Genomic DNA, 23,027 nt, shown 5'->3' with positions numbered 1-23,027 from the left:
TCCCAGTTCCCCCCCGCCTCTTCCCCCATGTCCTCTCTCCCTCCCTTTTTATGCTTAACATTTCCTTAGCAAACACTGTGGAAGGAGAGAGAGAGGCAATCTCTCCTTCTCAGTGTCTCCTTCCTTCCTTCCTTCCTCACCCCTCCTACACCGACGCACGCTCTGCCATTCCCATACACCCCCACGCAGGCACTCACTCTGCACATTCTTCTCCTCTCCACAGCCACTTTTTCTGTCATGTTCTCACCTGCGTGCACATGTAGAGACTTCTGCCAGGCTCTCATCCCTTCACACTAGTGCATTTGCACGCTCCCCACCTAGAGGGGCACAGCCATACTCTTGTTTCCACCCATGACAAGCTCTCATGGTGCCATTCTTTTTTATCCATCCTCTCTTCCACTCCCCACCAGCATGTGCACACACACTCCTACCCATATACAGATACCTTGGACTGGGTATCAGGCAGAGCTTAATTTGTCATGAAAGAGGTGCCAGGGCTCAAGCAATTTTTTTACATTAATAACTGATGCAGCAAGCCTAGAGGTGTTGGGGCTATGAACTGCCAAGCCTAGAGGCGCTGGGGCTCAGCCCTGGCACAGATTAAACACTGGTGTCAGGAGCTGCAGATTCCAGTCTTGGAGTTGCCAGAGAGTTACTGTGCAACTTGAGGCAGGTCATTTAACCTGTTGGTGCCTCAGTTTCCCTTTTTTGAAAATTAGGAGGATAACCGCTGTGAGTCAGGGAAGTATGTGAAGCCTTGTCTGACTAATATTTGCTTTAAAAAAAAAACTTGAATGGAAAGCACTGAAGATGAATGAGGTGCTATGGTTATCGTCATATTACTCAAAATTACATGTTCACTTCCAGCTGAGGTTGATTACTGAAAAGGCCACTGGCTGCATTGCGGGAGACTCCTAGAGTTAAAATTGCATCAGCGTTCCCTCACTAGGAGGTTTTTTTTTGCTCCTCTTTTTTATGAGTCTGTTTCTTGTAGCATTTTTGCCTCCTCCTTAAATGTGCTAAATATGAAAGAGGAAGCAAATAAATTCAGCCACTTTTATAATAATGTTCCACTGGTTCAATTTGTTTTGTGCGTACTTACATGTGGCTGCTTTTCAGATAATTGTAGAACTATTCAAAAAGCATGTTTAATTCATCCAACGAGCACCGTGAGGTTCAGGACTCTGACAGAGAGGAGGGAAAAATAAACATTATTATTTAAATGTTTGTGCCTTTTTCAGCACTCCCGGATGTAATGTATGGAAATCAGCAAACATTTGCATTGCAAAATACATTTTGAAATTGCTTGTGTTTACACTGCCAGGGGGAGTGTCACCACCTGATATTTTCTAATGGTTCCTGAGCCCTGGAAACATCGGAAAACTCAGGATTTGCCTTATGACTTTGGGCTCCAGTATGGCATCCTATGGTGAATCTGTGGCACTGATTATACAGAGAGAAAGTCCGTCTCTCCTCTCTTTCTTATGACTGTACAGTGGTTACTTACTGAGGAGCATTCTGGAATATGTTAGCTACTGTTGAAAAGGACATGGTGTGGACTCAGTTCATTCCTGTTGTTCTAGAATGGATTAGATGCCATAGAGCCCAGTTCAGTATTACCCTAAAGCCCATTGGCAGAAGCTAGGCTGGTGCAATGGGGTCATAGGGCAGATATGCACCCCTCCCCCAGAGAATATCCCCAGTGCAGCAGCGGTCCCCAGCTGGCATTAAACCTGCTCAGTAGCCTTTGTGCAGCTCCCCTAGCAACACCTTCACCCTAAGGAGGCATTGCAGAATGGGATGGGGCAGAGTGGGGTCAGGCTGGAGGAGGGAAGGGGACATGGCTGGGGCAGATGTGAGCCCTGGCAATCCTATGTCCTGAAATGGCCCGTAGAGGCTACTGAAGCAGGTATACCAAACTGCTTCCCCCAGTCCCTGAATTGGTGAGGACCAAGTCACCCATCATGAATGTGGCCCATGGTTCCTTATTCTTTGTTTTGTATGTAACAGCTACGTGCATCTTTATTTACTAGAACTATTCACGGCAGGTTCCACTCCCTTACTCCCTTTGATGAAAATGAAAATGTTTTGGTTTTGTCTTTTTGGTTGTTAAAACTGCAAAGAATTGGTTTTTGATGAAAACTTGAAACATTTCAATAAACAGAACTTCTCTCATGAAAATTTCATTTTGTTGAAAAGGCATTTTTCATAAAAATAAATGACATTTTTCCAACCATCTGAATTATTTACTGAATTCATGTCCTCTGGAAACCGCAATGCTATCTTAGGGGCTTTCCTCCATAACTTGGCATCATGAAAAACTAGAAATTACAATTTCCAAATTAAATCAGTGATTGCCAGATTCCACTCTCACTGATGTCAAAAGGGTTGCACAGGTATAAATAAGGAAGCAATGTAGCCCCATTGTGTGTTAAATTCTTTCTCCTGAAAAAAATGTAGTAATTGGTTCATAAGTAGGGTTACCAGATAGCAACTGTGAAAAAACAGGACGGGGTGGGAGGTAATAGGTGCCTATATAAGAAAAAGTCCCCAAAAACGGGACTGTTTCTTTAAAAACGGGATGGATGGTCACCCTATTTATAAGCATCTATGGAGTCTAGAACCATATGAAATCCAAAACCATGTGAACCCATCTTGGTTTGAAGTATTGTTACAATGCTAAACTCAGATTGTGTTTGCTGAAAAGCTTAAGGTTCACAAACATTTTGAGCAAACCTAGAGCCAGACTGGAATGACTGTAGTCTGCATCAGAATAACACACTCAATAGTTTGGACATAAAGCTGATGAGTTTCAACTGAGTTTCATTTTGAAATTTTAGGGTTGTTGGAATCCTAAACTCAAAGTGAAACTTAGGAAGGTATAACCCAGCTCTGGTATCAGCCCTTCGATTCTATAGACAAATGTAACCTCAAATGGTGGGATTCTTCCAAAGTTTAATTTGTCTGGCTCAACTGACTGCATTACGATTATTTATGGTAACTTTTTTCCTTCTGTATATCTTCTAAAACCACCTGCTGCTAGTCTATTTCCTATGAGCACTGTCACCTGTATGGACATATTATTATACTAAAGAGTGTAGCTTTATTTTTGTTTTCCCTTAATCTGAAAGCTCATCCTTGAGTACACACTTATTACTGGGCAGTTCAAAGAGCAATGGGTATGTTTGATTTATTGCCATTTTAATTAGTTAAAAGTGCAACATTTAATTGTACTTTAGTTACAAAACATACCACCCACTACTAGAATGCTCAGTGTAAAAGCTTGAAACTAAACATTTGGAATCACTATTCCTAAATTCAGGTTTATAGTTGCATACAAATAAGATAAAATACATATTTTAAATGCTTTCTTTTTCTCATATATGCCTTAGTAAGCTTTGACATTTTAAGCTTCTGAAAGAAAAATCCTGGGATACACATTATCCCGTCTAATGTGACTTGGGCAGAGTTAAACCTTTAAATGCTCAAGGTCCCACAAATGTTTTGATAAATGGAGATTTACGTACACTGATAGAATTAGTATTAACAGGAGTTATACATACAACCCCTCCCCACTTCCCTCAGGACATATACTGATAGATCTTCAAAGGGAAACCTGTAACATACAAAAAGAAAAGGAGTACTTGTGGCACCTTAGAGTCGCTAAGGTGCCACAAGTCCTCCTTTTCTTTTTGCGAATACAGACTAACACGCCTGCTACTTTGAAACCTGTCGTATACAGGACTTTAATTACCACATCAAATTACAGAGATGAGTATGTCATTAAAAATTCCTTTTAAAGTGTATTTCTAAATAATAAAAGTGAATTCATAACAATTATATAGAATGCTACCATCTTAAAAGTCTGGAGTACAACTTTGAGAATGCCTCTCGGTGCAAGTATAATAGAAATATTTAATAATAATGGAAATGCAGCTCCCACTGAATTCAGTGGAGCTTGCTCAGGACAGAAGGCCTTTGTAAATCTTATTACAAGACTTGGGCCTTGCTTTCTAGCATGACCTCCCTTTTGCTGCTGTATTAGTAGTGTTGCCAGAACAGTTTCCACTCAGAGAACATAAGGACAAATCTCATGTGTGGAGACAATGAAACAGTGATAGGTAGTTCTAAAAAAATCTTTTGAAAAGTGTGTGTGTGTATAAAGATTATACCTGACTGTCATAGATAGAGAGATGGGCCAGAAACACAACCACGATCCAATCTTCTTCCAAAATTGACAAGATTCAGAACTGGACTTCACAGATTGGGCCCACTTCTGACTTAGGATATTGTAACCGACCACAGCAGTATCTGCTTATTAATATACTGAAATATACATACCTGCTGCAGCCTTGGTCCCATGGACATCTTTAATTGTTAGAACCAGTATTACAAATTAAATGTGGATGGAAGGAATTCACAGATTCAAAGATGGCATAAATTACTTTAATGCCATTGATTTTGATGGAGCTATACCAATATGCCCCACAAACTATCCATGCTTTTCTATAAGGAAGCAAAAAGTATATACACGCCTTGTAAAAAAATTTAGGCACTTGTCTTTTAAAAAAAAGATTTTCATAGGTTCAGAAAAAATAGAAATTGAAAAGACATACTAGGTCATCCTGATCTCTCTGTCAATGCAAGATTCCTCCCACCCAAATAGTATATTTTGGGGAGCTTTGTCCAAATAACTCAATGTTTAAAATGTCTCAAAGAATGAGGCTCCCAAGAAAATATGACAAACTTTTTTTCATTTTCTGCATTACCACGCATATCAGCTGACTACAATACAGTGCAAATAAAACAGGATTAAGAGCTATTCGTGATAACATTTTTACTCGGCTAATATGATGCAATGCTAGTAAAATGTAATGGAAAATTGCAAAGATGGTACCCTACTCATTCCTGTCCTTAAGATAAAATATCTACAATATCTTTTTCTAAAAATGAAGCTCTTAGAAAATGTCCAGGAACAATATTTTGTTATAATGATATTGTCATGTAGTCTGCAGGGATAAAATGAGCTCAGTAAAGCAAGTATGTAGAATTACAGTAATAAGATAATCAGCAATATGGAAGGTGAAGTTTCCTTTTGCATCTGACTTTTTTATCCTGTCAGCTCTTACAAAGCTAAAGCTCAGTGCAATATCTCGGTTTTTAAGGATCGACTGATATATTTAATTAATTCAAAGTACCTGCTTCATTGCATCTACTTCAACCAGTTAAAGTATTGTCAATTTATTAAACAAAGTATAAGCATTTTTCCCATGGAAATTAAATGAAAATAAAATCAGTCATTTAAGGATAAGCTCTTTTTGCACTGACACTTTCAAATATTAACATTCACCTTACCTGATTACTCTGCTTAAGAAACCAAAGAATGGTGACGGAAATGGTAAGCAAAGAAACAAACAAAGAAAGAAAGAAATTAGAAACAATTTATAGATTACATATAGAAATCTTCCAACCTGCTTTCTCTATTGTATGGATCCTTTGAAAGTGTGAGATGAACATCCCAAAGGCTTCAGGCCTGGCCTAAAGCAAGTACAAAATTGGGTCCCATATTTCACATGCAAATGTTGCACAGGCTAACCCCCATCTCTCATCCCACCAGTGGGACTGCTGGGGCATAATAATAATAGTTGATAATATTTTTCATTTGTGGCAACGTCCACCTGTAAATCTCAAAGGTCTTTAGCAACTTTAATCTGTTAACCTTCACAACCACATTAGGAGCATTTTTCTCATTTTACAGATGGCCAAGCACAGACAAAGAAAGGTTAAGTGACTTGTCCATGCTCAGAGTGGGAGCCACAAGTAATACCAGGAGCAGAACCCATGTCCTCCAACACCCAACCCTATGCTTTAAACAACAGAGAATGCTCCCTCTTGTGACAACATTTATATTACTGCCTTGTCAAAGATGATGGTGTAGTTGACCACGAGCTTTCCATCTGTAGCCTCAGTGGTTCCACAATTAGTCACAATTAGTTTGTTGACATTCTCATTAGTGACCGATGACTCTTGAGTTGTAGGCGTGGTTATGATAAGCACGTAAAGTTAGAGGTGGAAAAGTCCAATTGATCATCCAGTCCATACCCCTCACAATGCAGCATTGCTCACAACAGTACATTTTCTAGTATGTTGGCCAATCTAGTTTCTGATGTCCCAAGTGGTAGAGGTTCCATCACTACCTTTGTGAGCACACAATGCAGCATCACTAAATCTTTCCTGATATTTGACCTAAACTTTCCCTTTTTGTATTTTTATCCCATTACTCACAGTTATACCCTGTGTGCGCTACCCTCATTTGTCTCTTTCCTCGGTGTTTACATTTCAGCTAGACTGGTACCATGTTCCCTCCCTTACTTATCTCTTAGCCAGCCTATATGGGTGAATTCCTGACCCCACTGAAGTCAGTGGGAGCTTTGCCATTGAATTCAGTGGGGGAAAAATTTTGCCCTACCTACTTAACTTTTTAAATCTCCTCTAGTAGCCTTATTCTTGTTGCATAGAAGTAACAGAATGGATCTCTGTGTTCCCTACATCTGAGGACTCCTTGCACCACTAAGAAGCTAACGAACAATATCCTCTGAGACCTCAGAAATGGAACCATTGAATACCTGTCCTACCTACATTTGCCAAATTTTTCAAGTTAATCAGCAATATACTGTGGACAGCTGAATCAAAGTCTGTCATAGGTCTAATACATTCAACTTAGATATTTCTTCTTCATCTAAAGAAGATGGTTTCCCAAATATACCAGTGCTATCTCCATACCATGCACAGAGATCTAAAACCAGATCAATAGGGAATGCAGCAAGTCAGAGCAATTTCTGTACCCAACTTTCTCAATATCCTTCCTGACAAGGGAATACATTTATATCTCCAGTTTCAGAGTAGCAGCCGTGTTTGTCTGTATTCGCAAAAAGAAAAGGAGGACTTGTGGCACCTTAGAGACTAACAAATTTATTTGAACATAAGCTTTCGTGAGCTATAGCTCACTTCATCGGATGCATTCAGTGGAAAATACAGCGGGGAGATTTATATACATAGAGAACATGAAACAATGGGTGTTACCATACACACTGTAACCAGAGTGATCACTTAGGTGAGCTATTACCAGCAGGAGAACCGGGGCGGGGGGAACTACAAAAGGTTTCTCCCCCCCCCACCCTGCTCTCCTGCTGGTAATAGCTCACCTAAGTGATCACTCTGGTTACAGTGTGTATGGTAACACCCATTGTTTCATGTTCTCTATGTATATAAATCTCCCCACTGTATTTTCCACTGAATGCATCCGATGAAGTGAGCTATAGCTCACGAAAGCTTATGTTCAAATAAATGTGTTAGTCTCTAAGGTGCCACAAGTCCTCCTTTTCTTTTTATTTATATCTCCATATCACTTAGCCAAATACCCCTGCTGAAAAAACTGTTTACTGTTTCCTTCTGACCTTGGGACAAGTAGATTATTTTTGGTACATGACCACTTCATTAATTGCAGTTGCTATTATAACTTTTAGACATTAAGACTAGAAACAGGAATTGTTTCCTGTGTATGTGGAGGTAGAGGAAGAAATGGAAATAGTTATTTCTCCAAAAGGGGAACGCTTTCTCTTTGGATATTATTTTTTTAAGATAATTCCCCCCAACTCCTAAAATCCACGTTTTTCTCAGAATTTTCACTTTTTTATTTTTGGGCACACTTTTCAGTTGACAAGTTGATAGGCTATAGCATTCGTGTGGCACTTTAGGCCATTTGTCAAGACTATTGCAGTGTATCCATGTGATCATGGATCCATTGGGATGATAGGAGTCCCTGCAGTCCATGGCTGTGTGGCACACAAGACATCTCTGTATCTTGTCTTGTCTGCTGTCCAATAGAATCACAGTACTTCCATTGGTTTCAGAGTAACAGCCGTGTTAGTCTGTATTTGCAAAAAGAAAAGGAGTACTTGTGGCACCTTAGAGACTAACCAATTTATTTGAGCATAAGCTTTTGTGAGCTACAGCTCACTTCATCGGATGCATACTGTGGAAAGTGTAGAAGATCTTTTTATACACACAAAGCATGAAAAAATACCTCCCCCCACCCCACTCTCCTGCTGGTTATAACTTATCTAAAGTGATCACTCTCCTTACAATGTGTATGATAATCAAGTTGCGCCATTTCCAGCACAAATCCAGGTTTTCTCTCCCCCTCCTTCCCCCTCCCCACACACAAACCCACTCTCCTGTTGGTAATAGCTTATCTAAAGTGACCACTCTCCTTACATTGTGTATGATAATCAAGGGTGGGCCATTTCTAGCACAAATCCAGGGTTTAACAAGAACGTCTGGGGGGGGTAGGAAAAAACAAGGGGAAATAGGTTACCTTGCATAATGACTTAGCCACTCCCAGTCTCTATTCAAGCCTGAGTTAATTGTATCCAATTTGCAAATGAATTCCAATTCAGCAGTCTCTCGCTGGAGTCTGGATTTGAAGTTTTTTTGTTGTAATATAGCAACTTTCATGTCTGTAGTCGCGTGACCAGAGAGATTGAAGTGTTCTCTGACTGGTTTATGAATGTTATAATTCTTGACATCTGATTTGTGTCCATTTATTCTTTTACATAGAGACTGTCCAGTTTGACCAATGTACATGGCAGAGGGGCATTGCTGGCACATGATGGCACATATCACATTGGTGGATGTGCAGGTGAACGAGCCTCTGATAGTGTGGCTGATGTTATTAGGCCCTGTGATGGTGTCCCCTGAATAGATATGTGGGCACAGTTGGCAACGGGCTTTGTTGCAAGGATAGGTTCCTGGGTTAGTGGTTCTGTTGTGTGGTATGTGGTTGCTGGTGAGTATTTGCTTCCGGTTGGGGGGCTGTCTGTAGGCAAGGACTGGCCTGTCTCCCAAGATTCGTGAGAGTGTTGGGTCATCCTTCAGGATAGGTTGTAGATCCTTAATAATGCGTTGGAGGGGTTTTAGTTGGGGGCTGACGGTGACGGCTAGTGGAGTTCTGTTATTTTCTTTGTTGGGCCTGTCCTGTAGTAGGTGACTTCTGGGAACTCTTCTGGCTCTATCAATCTGTTTCTTCACTTCCGCAGGTGGGTACTGTAGTTGTAAGAATGCTTGATAGAGCTCTTGTAGGTGTTTGTCTCTGTCTGAGGGGTTGGAGCAAATGCGGTTGTATCACAGAGCTTGGCTGTAGATAATGGATCGTGTGGTGTGGTCAGGGTGAAAGCTGGAGGCATGTAGGTAGGAATAGCGGTCAGTAGGTTTCCGGTATAGGGTGGTGTTTATGTGACCATCGTTTATTAGCACTGTAGTGTCCAGGAAGTGGATCTCTTGTGTGGACTGGACCAGGCTGAGGTTGATGGTGCGATGGAAATTGTTGAAATCATGGTGGAATTCCTCAAGGGCTTCTTTTCCATGGGTCCAGATGATGAAGATGTCATCAATATAGCGCAAGTAGAGTAGGGGTGTTAGGGGACAAGAGCTGAGAAAGCGTTGTTCTAAGTCAGCCATAAAAATGTTGGCATACTGTGGGGCCATGCGGGTACCCATAGCAGTGCCGCTGATTTGAAGGTATACATTGTCCCCAAATGTGAAGTAGTTATGGGTAAGGACAAAGTCACAAAGTTCAGCCACCAGGTTAGCCGTGACATTATCGGGGATAGTGTTCTTGACGGCTTGTAGTCCATCTTTATGTGGAATGTTGGTGTAGAGGGCTTCTACATCCATAGTGGCCAGGATGGTGTTATCAGGAAGATCACCGATGGATTGTAGTTTCCTCAGGAAGTCAGTGGTGTCTCGAAGGTAGCTGGGAGTGCTGGTAGCGTAGGGCCTGAGGAGGGAGTCTACATAGCCAGACAATCCTGCTGTCAGGGTGCCAATGCCTGAGATGATGGGGCACCCAGGATTTCCAGGTTTATGGATCTTGGGTAGTAGATAGAATATCCCAGGTCAGGGTTCCAGGGGTGTGTCTGTGCGGATTTGATCTTGTGCTTTTTCAGGGAGTTTCTTGAGCAAATGCTGTAGTTTCTTTTGCTAACTCTCAGTGGGATCAGAGGGTAATGGCTTGTAGAAAGTGGTGTTGGAGAGCTGCCGAGCAGCCTCTTGTTCATATTCTGACCTATTCATGATGACAACAGCACCTCCTTTGTCAGCCTTTTTGATTATGATGTCAGAGTTGTTTCTGAGGCTGTGGATGGCATTGTGTTCTGCACGGCTGAGGTTGTGGGGCAAGTGATGCTGCTTTTCCACAATTTCAGCCCATGCACGTCGGCGGAAGCACTCTATGTAGAAGTCCAGTCTGCTGTCTCGACCTTCAGGAGGAGTCCACCTAGAATCCTTCTTTTTGTAGTGTTGGTAGGGAGGTCTCTTGCATTCATGGGGGTGAAGGACATATGCCCTTCTGTGTGGAATTGGTGGCACCAATTAATTCCCACAAGAATCTGGTATTTAGTGCTTGGGTTATAGCAAAATTCTTTCATTTCTGACCCATCTCTCGGAAAGGCATTAGCAAAACTTTGGAAACTATTTGGACAAATTTTTCAAAGGTGAGTGGCTAAGTTGTATCTGCGAATCCTGCACTACTGCCCAAATGAGCAGCAATATGCCAAGTAACTCACATCATGTGTTCAAAGGCTGTTTGGGGGCATAAAAGGTGAATGTGCAAATTTTGCTGGCACAATTTACTTGTCTGTCTTTGAAAAATTGGAGGGCTCCATGCAGTATCTGAATGTTTCAGATGAGGTCATTTATCCTGGGCAAAGCAAAACATAAGCATTCTTAATACTGTTTGTATGTACTAGATTTCAGCTAGAAAAGCAGCATGGGTTAATCAAAAGGTTCCAAACTTGCTTTATCTGGAAAATGTGTTGTCACTCACTTCACTTCCCGTTCACAGTCGTGCAAGCTGCATCAGGACTTTGTAATGATGTCTGCCGCTGAAAGTAAACAGCTACCATGCAGATCAAAGTTTCCTTCTGGTTTTAGGCTGAGTAGCCTAGATTGGGCTGCCGACAATGGCCTCTGGCGAAGTAAATGCCCTGCATATCTGATCATTTGATATGATTAGGCACGTTCCAGTTTCATTCCAGATATACTGATACGAATGTCTTGCATTTAATTTGTCAGAAAAAGAAACTATTAACTTCAAGTTTTGGAAACTTCCTTTTTGTTTACAGTATTCCCTTAAAATCTTCTCTCTGTGGTTTAAGGAAATACTGGTTTTGTGCCTCACATTGCATACCAATGGGTGTAGCAGTATTTCTAGCCAGTAGGAGAAAGAAAGCTAGCTCTCTTTATTTTCATTGTATACGAGTTGCCTGGTTTTTAATTAAATAAAGAAAGATACGGTATCATAAACATTCCATTCCTGTAATTGAGATCAGAACTATGTACCGCACTGTAGCCTTGTAAATATCGCCATGAACTGAGAGTTGGAAACATTCGTCATCAGGAGTAAATGCTCCTGAGCCATTTGACATTTCTCCTTCTCATTTGATTCAAAACAAGAAATACTTCTAAACACACACATATGCACGCATACATACATGCTTACTTTCTCATATAAACACATGTATATAAATAATATATATAAATTCATTCATATGTCCCCAGTGTAAGACATATTCATACCCAGTGTTTAACTTTGCAATGTGGATCCATTTCTAACATATCTGAAACACACACACTACCTCTCAAGGCTCAGAGTTAATTTGTTAGGATGTACAATTAATACTATTTGTTTCACAGAAAAAACTTGAAGTCTTATTCAGATACACGCTGTACCGACAGTTAGATGGGAATCCAGAATGTGTAGAAATAATTTGTGGGCGGAGGCAATTGATTTCAGGTTCAAAGCTCAGTGTCAAATAAATGTGGGATTGTCATTGCTGCTGAGGTCTCAAAGCACTTAATTGATTTCTGAATTGTGAATGAGCCTCTAATAAACATGAGAATGGCTCATAAAATTACCTCTCCGAGTTAGTGCATTGTGACTATTTTATAAATTGACTTAAAAACTCATTTTCCTTCCATTTCCCCATATCCATAGTAGAAAGCTCCATCGTTGTGCATTTGCTTTCATTGTGGGAAGTGCCTCATTCAAAATAAGAGCTGTTTATCTGGGTTATTTTTATCTCTTGCTGCAAAAATACACAAGTTGGGAAGCTGCGAAAGAGAAAGAAACTGCACAATCTTCAAATTAGCCCAGATTATATCTAGATTTAGAGGAGTAGCCATGTTAGTCTGTATCCACAAAAACAAGTAGCATCTGAAAAAGTGGGGTTTTTTACCCACGAAAGCTATGCCCAAATAAATCTGTTAGTCTTTAAGGTACCACCAGTCTCCTCGTTATATCTAGACTGGTTCTCAGATCTCTCCTGCTAATCTTGTACACATTTCACCCTAGTTATACAGTCTCTTCCAGCTTTGATTTAGCATGTATTTTGACTGGTGTCTTGCTGAAGCTCATCCTGGCTTTTCCTGCCTCAGAGATTCTTGACGTTTTCCATATCATGTTCCACGTTACAACAAAAAGTTTAGGACTCCCCTTCTATCTAACCATAAAGAGAGGGTGAGAGAAAGAGAATCTGTGGCTTCAAACTGAAAACCCGTGTTCTAGCCCTAATAGAGCATTTAAATTAAGCTAAAGTGGCACACCTAAAATAGGTTTCAGAGTGGTAGCCATGTTAGTCTGTATCAGCAAAAACAATGAGGAGTCCTTGTGGCACTTGGCACTGTTAGAGATTAACAAATGTATTTGAGCATAAGCTTTCATGGGCTAAAACCCACTTCATCAGATGTGGTGCCACAAGGACTCCTCGTTGTTTTTACACCTAAAATACTTTATGGCACTCAATACACAGAAATTCATGTTAAGTCTGAATGAATCATTGCAGGCAGCTTCCATGCTTGTTGCATATAACTTTCTCGGCATGATTGTTCAGTACAGAAAGGTCAAAAACTTAAGAGTAGGAGAATGAGAGAAAATATGGTTGGTTCGTCTGGCTTTGCCTGGAGAAGAGGGTGAAGGCCATTGTCTGTGATCCTCCAACTACGATCATCCAGGACTCTGTCCATTGAATCCTCTGTCCTTGAGCAGAGCAGGACTCCCATTGACACGAAAAGCAGGTGTGCATGGAAACTGAGGGCACAATATGGCTTTACATGTTTGATTGCAAGGCTCAAACCCCTCCCCTCCCCACATCATCCCAAACACATTCCTACCATTTCTCATAGAAAACTATAGATTGATGGAATCTGTTGAAAGAGCCTTTCTGCTGAAGTCTGAGTTATTAATGGATAGCCCCTAATGCTTTACTCTTAAAGGCAAGTCTAAAAATGGCCTTGAGGGGTTCCTTGCTTATCATCTCTTCCTGATTTCCATTTTTAAATGTGCTCAGCTGACAAAAAGGTGTGCTCATTGACTATCAGCCTTGCAAAACCATCGTGGGTTCTGCAAGGCCAACGAGTCCTTGAGTTGCACATATGAAACCTCATTGTCTTTCAATGGGGTCCTCAGTGGCCCCTGAGGTGGTTGCCCTGTGGAGGCTGGCTACTCCAGATACATGCTGCTCAGGTGAGCATGTGTTTGGGGTCAGGAAGCCTGGGCTGGGTGAGATTGTCATGGAGTTTGGCATGGCACTACATAGATGCACAACATGCCAGAGAACAATGATGGAGTTAAATCATTAGGATTCCTGTGCTGTGCAGTACTCTCTTTATCTTGCTGGGCTTCTGTGTCCATTCTATTTCCTCCCCTAAGCCTATCTAACAAGAGATGCTGCTTAGTAGTGGTGTTGATCTTCGTGGATCATTGTGGCTGATTCCAGAATGTGCACACAAGGAGGCCAAGCAATACATATGATGAAAGAGTTATCACAAATTCTAGGTTTTTCAGGAGTGGACAAAGGGGGATTCTCTGTACAGAACAGTATTGACGTTAAGGGTGTCCCTATTCCCACTGCATTTCTAGGTCCATACTTTTCATGCTCACTTTTTACCAGAGTTAATTAAATCAAACCCTAATTACACAAACCTGAGAGACACTGAGGATACATGTACCCTACAGTCAGACACCCACGGCTGGCCTATGGCAGCTGACTTGGGTTCAGGCTGCAGGGCTGTTTAATTGTAGAGCAGCCTGTGCTCTGGGAGCCTTCTGCCTCACAGGGTCCTAGAACCCTCAGCCCGAGCCCTGTGATCCTGAGTCAGTTGGCATGGGCCAGCAGTGGGTTTTTAATTGCAGTGTAGACAGACCCTGATTCAGCTAGATACTTAGCAAGTGCAGGACGGTGGTGCAGTGGGCTTTGAAAGCTAGATGTTGACTCACAATGATGTTTAGTGCTTAATGCAGTGATTATAACACTTGCCTGCTGCATTTTGCAGAACATATGTGAAATCAGGGGTGATGGCTTCTGTCAGCAGTGGAACTTGCTGCAAGCTATCCATATCGGACAGAAGCAGACTTGTGCTGGGAATCACACAGGAACAGGTTTTCTCATGAGATCTCTACTACTTCTAATTTATAGCAGGACCAGGGAAATATCAAAGACAATTGTGTTCAGAGCACAGTTCTTTGAACTTTAGCACCTGAAACGGATCAGTTCAAAAGTGGTGAGGAGATTTTGGCTGATTCCCATTTTATCTGAACTGGTTCACCTGTCCCTAGTGTCAATGCAGGCACTCTTGCTCCAAAGAAAGTGGCAGACTTGAATCTGATACATACTATTTGGACATGTACTAATTATGGCTAGCTTACTTTTCAGATTTTGTGAAAGGGAAGCTAAAGCTTTCAGAGCATTTCTTCTTGAATATTTTAAAGGTTTAGGGAAAGCGTCACTAATGCAGCAGAGAGTAAGCTAATTATTTTTCATGGAAATGTTTGAAAAAATCAACTGAGGCTCTCATTTTTCTTTCCAGGAGCTCCTCCAGCTCTGTGCTTCAAGAGATGAGTGCTCAGTAGAATACAGAGCACTAGCTAGTTCGACTTTACACTAAATAACTATTTCTCTTTCCTCTCTGAAGTTATCAGAAAGAAAACTACTTTGCTCAGTATAACCTGATGGATGAGGTACCTTCAAAGGGAAGATAAAGATTACTGATATACAGTCATATCTGTATATTACCGGAATCCTGGCTATGACCCTAAGATTTAAATCCATCCAGGTTTCAACTAGAAGTGCTAGAGGATAATCTAGACACTCAGCAAAAATAACGTCTGTGCCAATAACAGCAAAAGACAATACATAATTTGGCTATGAATTTTTTTCACTTTCTTGGTGATTGTAACAACAAATGGTGCTTTATACTTTGTGGCTTGACTTTCCTAAGGGAGTTAGTTGTCCAAATCCTAATGAATTAGAATGGGAGCTGGGCACCTAATTGCTTCAGTCTCTTTTGAAACTCTCAATCTCCATCTGCTCTTTCTCAGTTTGCTGGCATTGTGTGATCGAGTCTTACCTTTTTATATTTAACACGGTGCTCCTATGGCTCAGCCTTCCAACCATTCAGATGCTCTGCTGCATCAGTCCTGGGGAGGAGGGCAGCTGCAGTACTCTAAATGGAAAAATGAGTGGCGCTCCCAGGACCACAATCAGCTTGGAGATTCTCAAACTCATCCTAACCCAAAAGGCAACTAGAATGCCCCCTTCCTTTCCGTTCTCTTTTTGAACCAGGGGCTATGCAATGAAGTGTAGAAATGTGACTAAAGAAAGATAAACTGCTTCCCTTTTGCTTTTTCTCCTCTTCTTTCCATTTCTTCGTTCTTTTCTTTCCATCCCATTTTCACTCGTCGTTTCCCTCTATGTTCCTGTTCTAGTGCACTGCTCATATCCATCTCTTCTCCCCTGTGGTTCTTTATTCTTTATAAAAGTAACTCTTCTCCCTCTGACATGTGGGCTTCCCGGTTCCACCATCATCTCCAGTTCTCTCTTGTCCCTCCTGTCATCCTCATTGCTTTTTCCTTCTTCTATGGTCTGACTAATTTTTCCTCCCCTTTCTTTGGCTACCTCTTTCTCCCCCGGGGGGTCATGGCCATCCCATCTTTTGCTGCTTCAGCCTCCCCCCCCTTTACACCATCCACAGTTCCTGGTTTCTTTCCCCATCTCCAGCACCCGTCAATCTAATCCCAACTCTCATGAGCAACCCTTGTTCCTTCGTTGTCTATCTCTGTCTTCTCTCTCCTTAATACCCGAAAGCCCTTCACATGGAGGAACTGTTCTCTAAATGACTCTGTCGCTCATGCAGCCACAGGTTCATGTTCAGGAGGAGGTGAGCAACCGCGTGAGATGATGAGGAAATTTGTAACTGCCCACCCACCACCCCGAGGAAGCTCGCCCCCTAGGGTGGAGCAGTCTAGCACGCTATGTGTAGCCTGTGCAATGGGAGGAGAGAGAAACCTCAGTGGTAAGAAGGGTGTGGTACTAGAAAGTACAGGTAGGCCATACTGATACATAACAGTCCAGTGCTGCCCATCTAGAAGGCCAATGAAACAATTACAGTTTCAATTATAATTGCAAGTGCTCTGCATGACTACACCCAAGCTGCCATTCCAGATCTATATCCAGATTCAAACTTCCCCATAGTTCAGATTGTGGTGGGGCAGATTCAGGCCTATCGCTAGGACCACAGAAGTGCCAAGACAAGAATCTTTTGGTTTAGTAGTTACCAGGGGTGAAAACTGGCCATGTGCTGAGGGCAAACAAAAGGCCTATGCATCGCTTAAGTCCCACTTAAATCTTGAGGTGCTTAATTGGGACTTAATAGGGTGCAGAGGTTTGCGCTGGCTTTCTGCACAGGGATGAGTTTCATGCAGGGTGAATGTAGCTCAGAAATGTAGCATCTAACGAAGTGTCTCCAGTGAAGTGTAAAACCTGCACGTTCCTCATTTTACAACCTTAGATTGATGTCCTCTGAGTGCCGATGATGGGATCAGAGGTCGATATAAAATAGAATAGGCTACATGTAGACTAGAAGTTTTTGTGTTCTGTATTCTCTGTCATTCCTCACTGTGAATGTTATAAATTTATATTAAAACATGGGTGATCTAGAGTACTTCAGAGCATGCACTGCCATCTTTGGTAGTGTAATTTCAAGCAGTTTGTTCAGTGGTACTCACCCACTGGGGGCACTAAGGAAGACTATTGGGGGGGGACCCCCCACAGCACATACTAATAATTAATAGGGAGGGGCCCTTGAGCTGCTCGGGGCCCTAAGCAATTCTTTAGTCTGCTTATGCCTAAGAGTTTATGCGAGCTCTGACCTCATTCAAAGTAAATGAATGGTGAGAAAAATTCTCTTGGTGAGAAAGCATCTTGGTTCAAACTGGAGTAACTGACTCTTCATTCTTCAATCTGATGTTTCATTTGCCCTAGATTCATAGATTCCAAGGCTAAAAGGGACCATTGTGATCATCTGGTCTGGCCTCATGTGTAACACACACCATAGAACTTCCCCAAAATAATTCCTAGAGCACAACTTTTAGAAAAACAGCTAATCTAGATTTAAAAATAGCTGGTGACGGAGAATCCACCACGACTCTTGATAAATAGTTTCAATGGCTAATTACTCTCACTTTTAAAAATGTCTGCCTTATTTCCAGTCTGAATTTGTCTAGCTTCAACTTCTAGCCATTGGATCTTGTTACATCTTTCTCCACTTGAGTGAAGGGCCCATTATTAAGTATTTGTTCCCCATATAGTTACTTTTAGACTTTAATCTAGTCACCCCTTAACCTTCCCTATGTTAAGCTAAATCGATTGAGCTCCTTGACTTTTTCACTATAAGGCATGTTTTCTAATCCTTTAATCATTCTTGTGACGCCTCTCCAATTTAATTAGCATATTACTTGAATTGTGGACACAAGAACTGGACACAGTATTCCAGCACTAATCGCACCAGTGCCAAATACAGAGGTAAAATAACCTCTCTACTCCTATTTGAGATTTCCCTGTTTATGCATCTAAGGATCACCTTAGTCTCTCTGGCCACAACATTGTACTGGGAGTTTATGTTTAGCTGATTATCCACCCCTCCGCCCATCCCATATCTTTTTCGGAGTCACTGCTTCACAGGATAGAGTCCCCCATTCTGTAAGTATGGCCTACATTCTTTGTTCACAGATGTATACATTTACATTTAGTCATATTAAATGCATGTTGCTTGTTTGCCAAGCTAACTAGATCACTCTGAATCAGTGACCTGTCCTCTTTCTTATTTACCAGTTCCCTAATTTTTGTGTCATCTGCAAACTTTATCAATGATGATTTCTAAGTCATTGATAATGTTAAATAGCACAGGACAAAGAACAGACAGGACCCCACTAGAAACACACTTGCTCGATGATTCCTCATTTACATTTTGAGTTCTATCAATTAATCAATTTTTAATTTATTTAATATGTGCTGTGTTAATTTTATATCATTCTAGTTTTTTTAATCAAAATATTATGTGGTACCAAATTGAATGCCTTACAAAAGTCCAAGTATATTACATCAACAGTATTACCTTTTTCAACCAAATTTGTAAACTCATAATAATCATTATTTTGATAGGCTCTATTTTCCATAAACCCATGCTGATTGGCATTAATTATATTGCTTTCATTTAATTTTTTATTACTCAAGTGCTGTATCAGCTGCTCCATTATCTTGTTTGGGGTCTCTGTCAGGCTGACAGACCTATAATTACCTGGGTTATCCTGTTTCCCCTTTTTAAACATTGACACAACACTTGCTTTCTTCCAGTGTTCTACAACTTCCCCGATGAGTTATTGAAAATCATCATTAATGGTCCAGTGAGCTCCTCAGCCAGTTCTTTTTAAACTCTTAAAACTTATCCTTATTCCAGTTCCTCTCTTCTATCCTCATAGTTGATCCCCTCCTATCTGGCTTTTGCCACCTTCCAATACACCCCAATACACTCACCAAGGTAACAATCTGCTCCTCCTAGGTCCCCCTCCCTTTCCTTTCCATGACTTTATGCTGTCCTAGTTCACCAACCTTGCCAACTGTTCCTTTGGTCATGGGGCTTTGGATTAAATTATTTTTTACTTCCTGTTGTGGGGTATTCCTTATTGCTTGCTGGCAAGACACTTGATACAGCACTTAGTAATGGACATTATATAAAACCTAAAGATAAATGACAGAATTGGTTACCTTGTAAGGGATTTTCTGCTTAAAAAATAGAATTGATTTCCATCACATGAATTTTATGAGCCCTGCTTCTCACCCTATATACTGTTTCTCTTATAATTAGAGTGCTGTCATTCACCTCTTAGTTCTTGTATTTTTGTATTCTATTCATATATAAATTAAACAAAGAAAAAAAGAAAACCAACTGAACAAACTGAAAAGCACCAGTATGCCTTGAAGGTAGTTTACGTGCATACAACAGAGGTTCAGAATTATGATTTTTAATTAGCCAAAGAATACAGTCATTGACATTTCTAAAAGATGTAGGTAATTTATATTTTCAATAAGAACATGTATGCCTTGGTAGATCAAGGATGAACTCTGTTAATTGTGAATCATGGAAAGATATTTTTCACAAACCTCAATCAAAGTTGAATTGGTGCCAGATGAACAGCATTACACTTAGAGATTAGTACAATTCTTTATACTACAGAACCATACAGTATTCCTCTGGGGCCCCATTTAGTACAGTTAAAATTAAAAAACAAACAAACCAAAAAAACAAAACAAAACAGTCTCAATGTGCACCATCTCCATTAAGGAAGTTGATCCTGTAGCCACTGCATATGAAAATATTTTCTTCTTGTGGACTTGCCTGGATGCCACTTCTTACTTCTAAGAAGAATATTTTAAGAAGGAAAGGTGGTAACCTTAATACAGTTAACAAAGGCCGCCATTTTCAAAGACGCCTGTGTCAGAACCCCAGTCCCACTGAAGTTCAGCAACTATGACTCTTAGGCTGTCTTGGAGATCCCAATCTAAAGAACCAACCCTGCAAGCACTTACTAGTGCCCACTTACTGCTTCTCACTGGGGTAATTCAGTGTATTAAAGACAGCTTCACTTGTAGTAAGCACTGTTATTGGTTGTAATTGCTTGCAGGGTTGGGTCTTAATACAAGGCTGATAATAATTCCAGTTTTAAAACAAACAAACCAAATTCTTCTGCCTCTTCCACTCTAAGCTATAACTGTATAGGTTTCAGAGTAGCAGCCGTGTTAGTCTGTATTCACAAAAAGAAAAGGAGTACTTGTGGCACCTTAGAAACTAACCAATTTATTTGAGCATAAGCTTTCGTGAGCTACAGATGAAGTGAGCTGTAGCTCACGAAAGCTTATGGTCAAATAAAGTTAGTCTCTAAGCCACTAGTACTCCTTTTCTTTTCATAACTATATAATTTATGGAATGATTTTTTCCCCTCTAGAACATCCACCAACTGAGCTTTATGGAGGACAAACATCATTCACTAAATTAATTATATTTATATTTTAATCAAACAATTAATTTGCAGTCAGGACAAGTTGCCACTTATTTCATAGGTCCCGTTCATTTCAGTGTTCCCTTCATGAATGTGCCCACTGTGGGGTTAGGTGGCACTAATCTTTCACCTACATAAATCTGAGTTTATATTCCAACTCTCAGGATGCATGTGGAGAAGTGCAAAACTTTTGTGATACATGCAACCATATAGAATGTGCCCAGTTTTGTTACCAAATACAATTTTTAGACAGGTTCGTAGTAGATTCTCAACCCCCCAGAATTAATAACCTGGAACGTGGGCCCATATTGGAGTGACTCACAGGGTTTCAGGTGGGATTCAACTATGCTCTGACCTCTACCTCCTTCCTGAGGTCCACACTGCTATGGGGAATAGTATAAGGAAACAAACAATTCTCTTCTTTTCTCATTGAGTTCATATGGACCATATGCCCAGAGCTTGCTTCCTTATGTGCCCGTCTGCTTTGAAGTACTATTCTGATGATAACCAAGGAAAGCAAACATTATGTTCCCTCTATAGAACAAATATCTGATCCCAGCATTGGAGTGGAAAATAGAGAATCCTTTCAGATCAAAGGCAAATGGAATACAGTACTTTTCGGTTCTCTTTCTTTTGGTATGTGAAGACTTGTTTTCTTAAGGATGACTTGGAGAGAGGGCCATTAAAGAGGGTGCGTGAAACTGACTTGATCAAATATGCCAGACGCTCTCAGAACGTCAGAATTGCAATAGTTATTTTCGTCACAACCTTATCATCAGATACATGGGATTTGTCTCTGAAGATTTATGATAGACAGTGATACAGTCACATCAATCACCTTTTGAAGGAGATGTGTGCTTTAGAATAGATAATAACTGATTGTGCTGCATATCTTTCTGTTATTTAAGAAAGAAAAGTAAAACTGCATTATGAGCTCCATAAACATTTGCCATGGCCAGACCAACTTCTTATAAGCACTTTTTTTTTAAGGATTTCATAGCTCACTCATGAGAGGTTGAACTGGACTGAAATTTCGGACAAATATGTTTGAAAACAACTCCATTTGGCTGTCAAGTAGTAAAAGATATTCAGTATCTAATAGTTTCAAATTTCGCTTTTGCTTTTGTAATTAGAAAGATCCTCCTATAGCAGATATGTGGTCATATAAGAGGGCGAGAATTTGTGTACAAGAAATGAGACTATGCCCTTTAGCTCTGAGTCAAAAGTGATAAAGAACTTACTCTACAATGATTATCTGCAGTAGTACAACTCCTCAGCTATATAGCACCCTTAATCTTCAAAGGGATTTAACCTATTAAAGAGAAACCATAATTTTTAAATGAAACAAATTTTCTACCTGTTACTGGTATAACATCTTAGATTATTAATTTAAAAAAGAACATTGTAAGAAAGTAATTTACTTTTCACAATTGATGCTGTTTGTTTACTTCTTGCATTTCACCCCGCTTGGATAATGATGACTGGATCTTGAGTTGCAAGCAAGGAATTCTTGTGCAAGATGGCATGGGGTTTCAAAGTTTGCCGTAAGCCACGTTTGTGCTCCCCTTGTCCTAGAGTTACAGTAGTGCTCTGTGCCATCCCAGACACAAATTAGAACTGCCTGAAGGAGGCTTAATCTACACCAGCTGCCCATGGCCCCCAAGCATCATTCCCTTTCCCCCAGCGATGGCCCCAGCACTGGTGGTCAGAGGGCTCTATGTCACTGGAGGATTCCCATGAACAAAGGGAGCTGGCTTTAGCTCAGATTTGCTCTTTCCATTGCTGGGAAATATCTGGCCTTTAACTCTAGTTTTCATGCACTAGTACACTGAACATCAAATTCTACGGTGCAGGGGCATGCACAGGAATACAAATTTGGCCACTTTTGGAGGGGCACTTTCTGTGCCCCCTGCAGCCAGAGGAGTTGGTTCTCCCCACCTTGACCCCGCGGGCTGTGGAGCTGGCTCTCCCTCCGCAGCCCCAGGGCTAAAGGATCTTGTTCTCCCTGCCCCGGAGGAGTTCAGTGTCCTCACTGATTGTGGGGGCGTGCCTCTGCTTGCCCCTCCTTGTGCATGCCCCTGCTAGTTTGTCCCATATTTTAATAGAAAGATTTGTCTTGTATGCACCTTCTACTCACAATCACCTAAATATCCCTGTGCAAACCACAGATATTGCTTACACAGAAAAGATAACATTAGGAGTGTGTTTATATTTTTACCTTGTCTTCATACATTTTAGCAGCAGGAAACAAGAGGGAAGCGCCGCACCAGTTGCCCAACCCAGCTGTCTGTGAACCCAGAAGTGAACTGAGGACCTTGAAAGGTCTGAGGCTCACTGTTTGAGAGCTGCTCTGCTAGTACAATGCTGCTTGTGTCTGAGGTTGCAAATGGTACAGGAGGAATGTTTGCATATAAGTATGAAGCTTTAGAAATGCATTCCTGGAAATATTTACATTGAGGTTGAGGTTTGTAAGCTGAGAGTTTAGATGTTAACACCAAATCTAAATGTCCCTTTTAATTAATCCTTATAACAATGCCATGAATTAGGTAAGTACCAGAAAACGATTCTAACAGGT

The 23,027-nt window shown here is 40.9% G+C and overlaps 1 long non-coding RNA gene across 1 annotated transcript in view; it reads right to left on the bottom strand.

Annotated features, from left to right (window-relative positions):
• The window catches only part of LOC311521287, a 36,322-nt gene extending 13,501 nt beyond the window's left edge, over positions 1–22,821 (bottom strand). The window contains exons 1-3 of the long non-coding RNA XR_014711848.1: positions 22,671–22,821; positions 21,694–21,764; positions 1,103–1,184 (exon numbers count right to left, since the gene is read on the bottom strand). This is a non-coding gene — a long non-coding RNA (uncharacterized lncRNA). The remainder of the gene's footprint in view (positions 1–1,102; positions 1,185–21,693; positions 21,765–22,670) is intronic.
• Positions 22,822–23,027: the final 206 nt, after the last annotated feature.

Source organism: Lepidochelys olivacea (assembly GCF_965140295.1).
Source record: "Lepidochelys olivacea isolate rLepOli2 genome assembly, chromosome: 5".
In the NCBI taxonomy this organism is placed as follows: domain Eukaryota; kingdom Metazoa; phylum Chordata; order Testudines; family Cheloniidae; genus Lepidochelys; species Lepidochelys olivacea.
The sequence above is the reverse complement of the archived record's forward strand: the minus strand, read 5'-3'. Positions and strand labels throughout refer to the sequence as shown.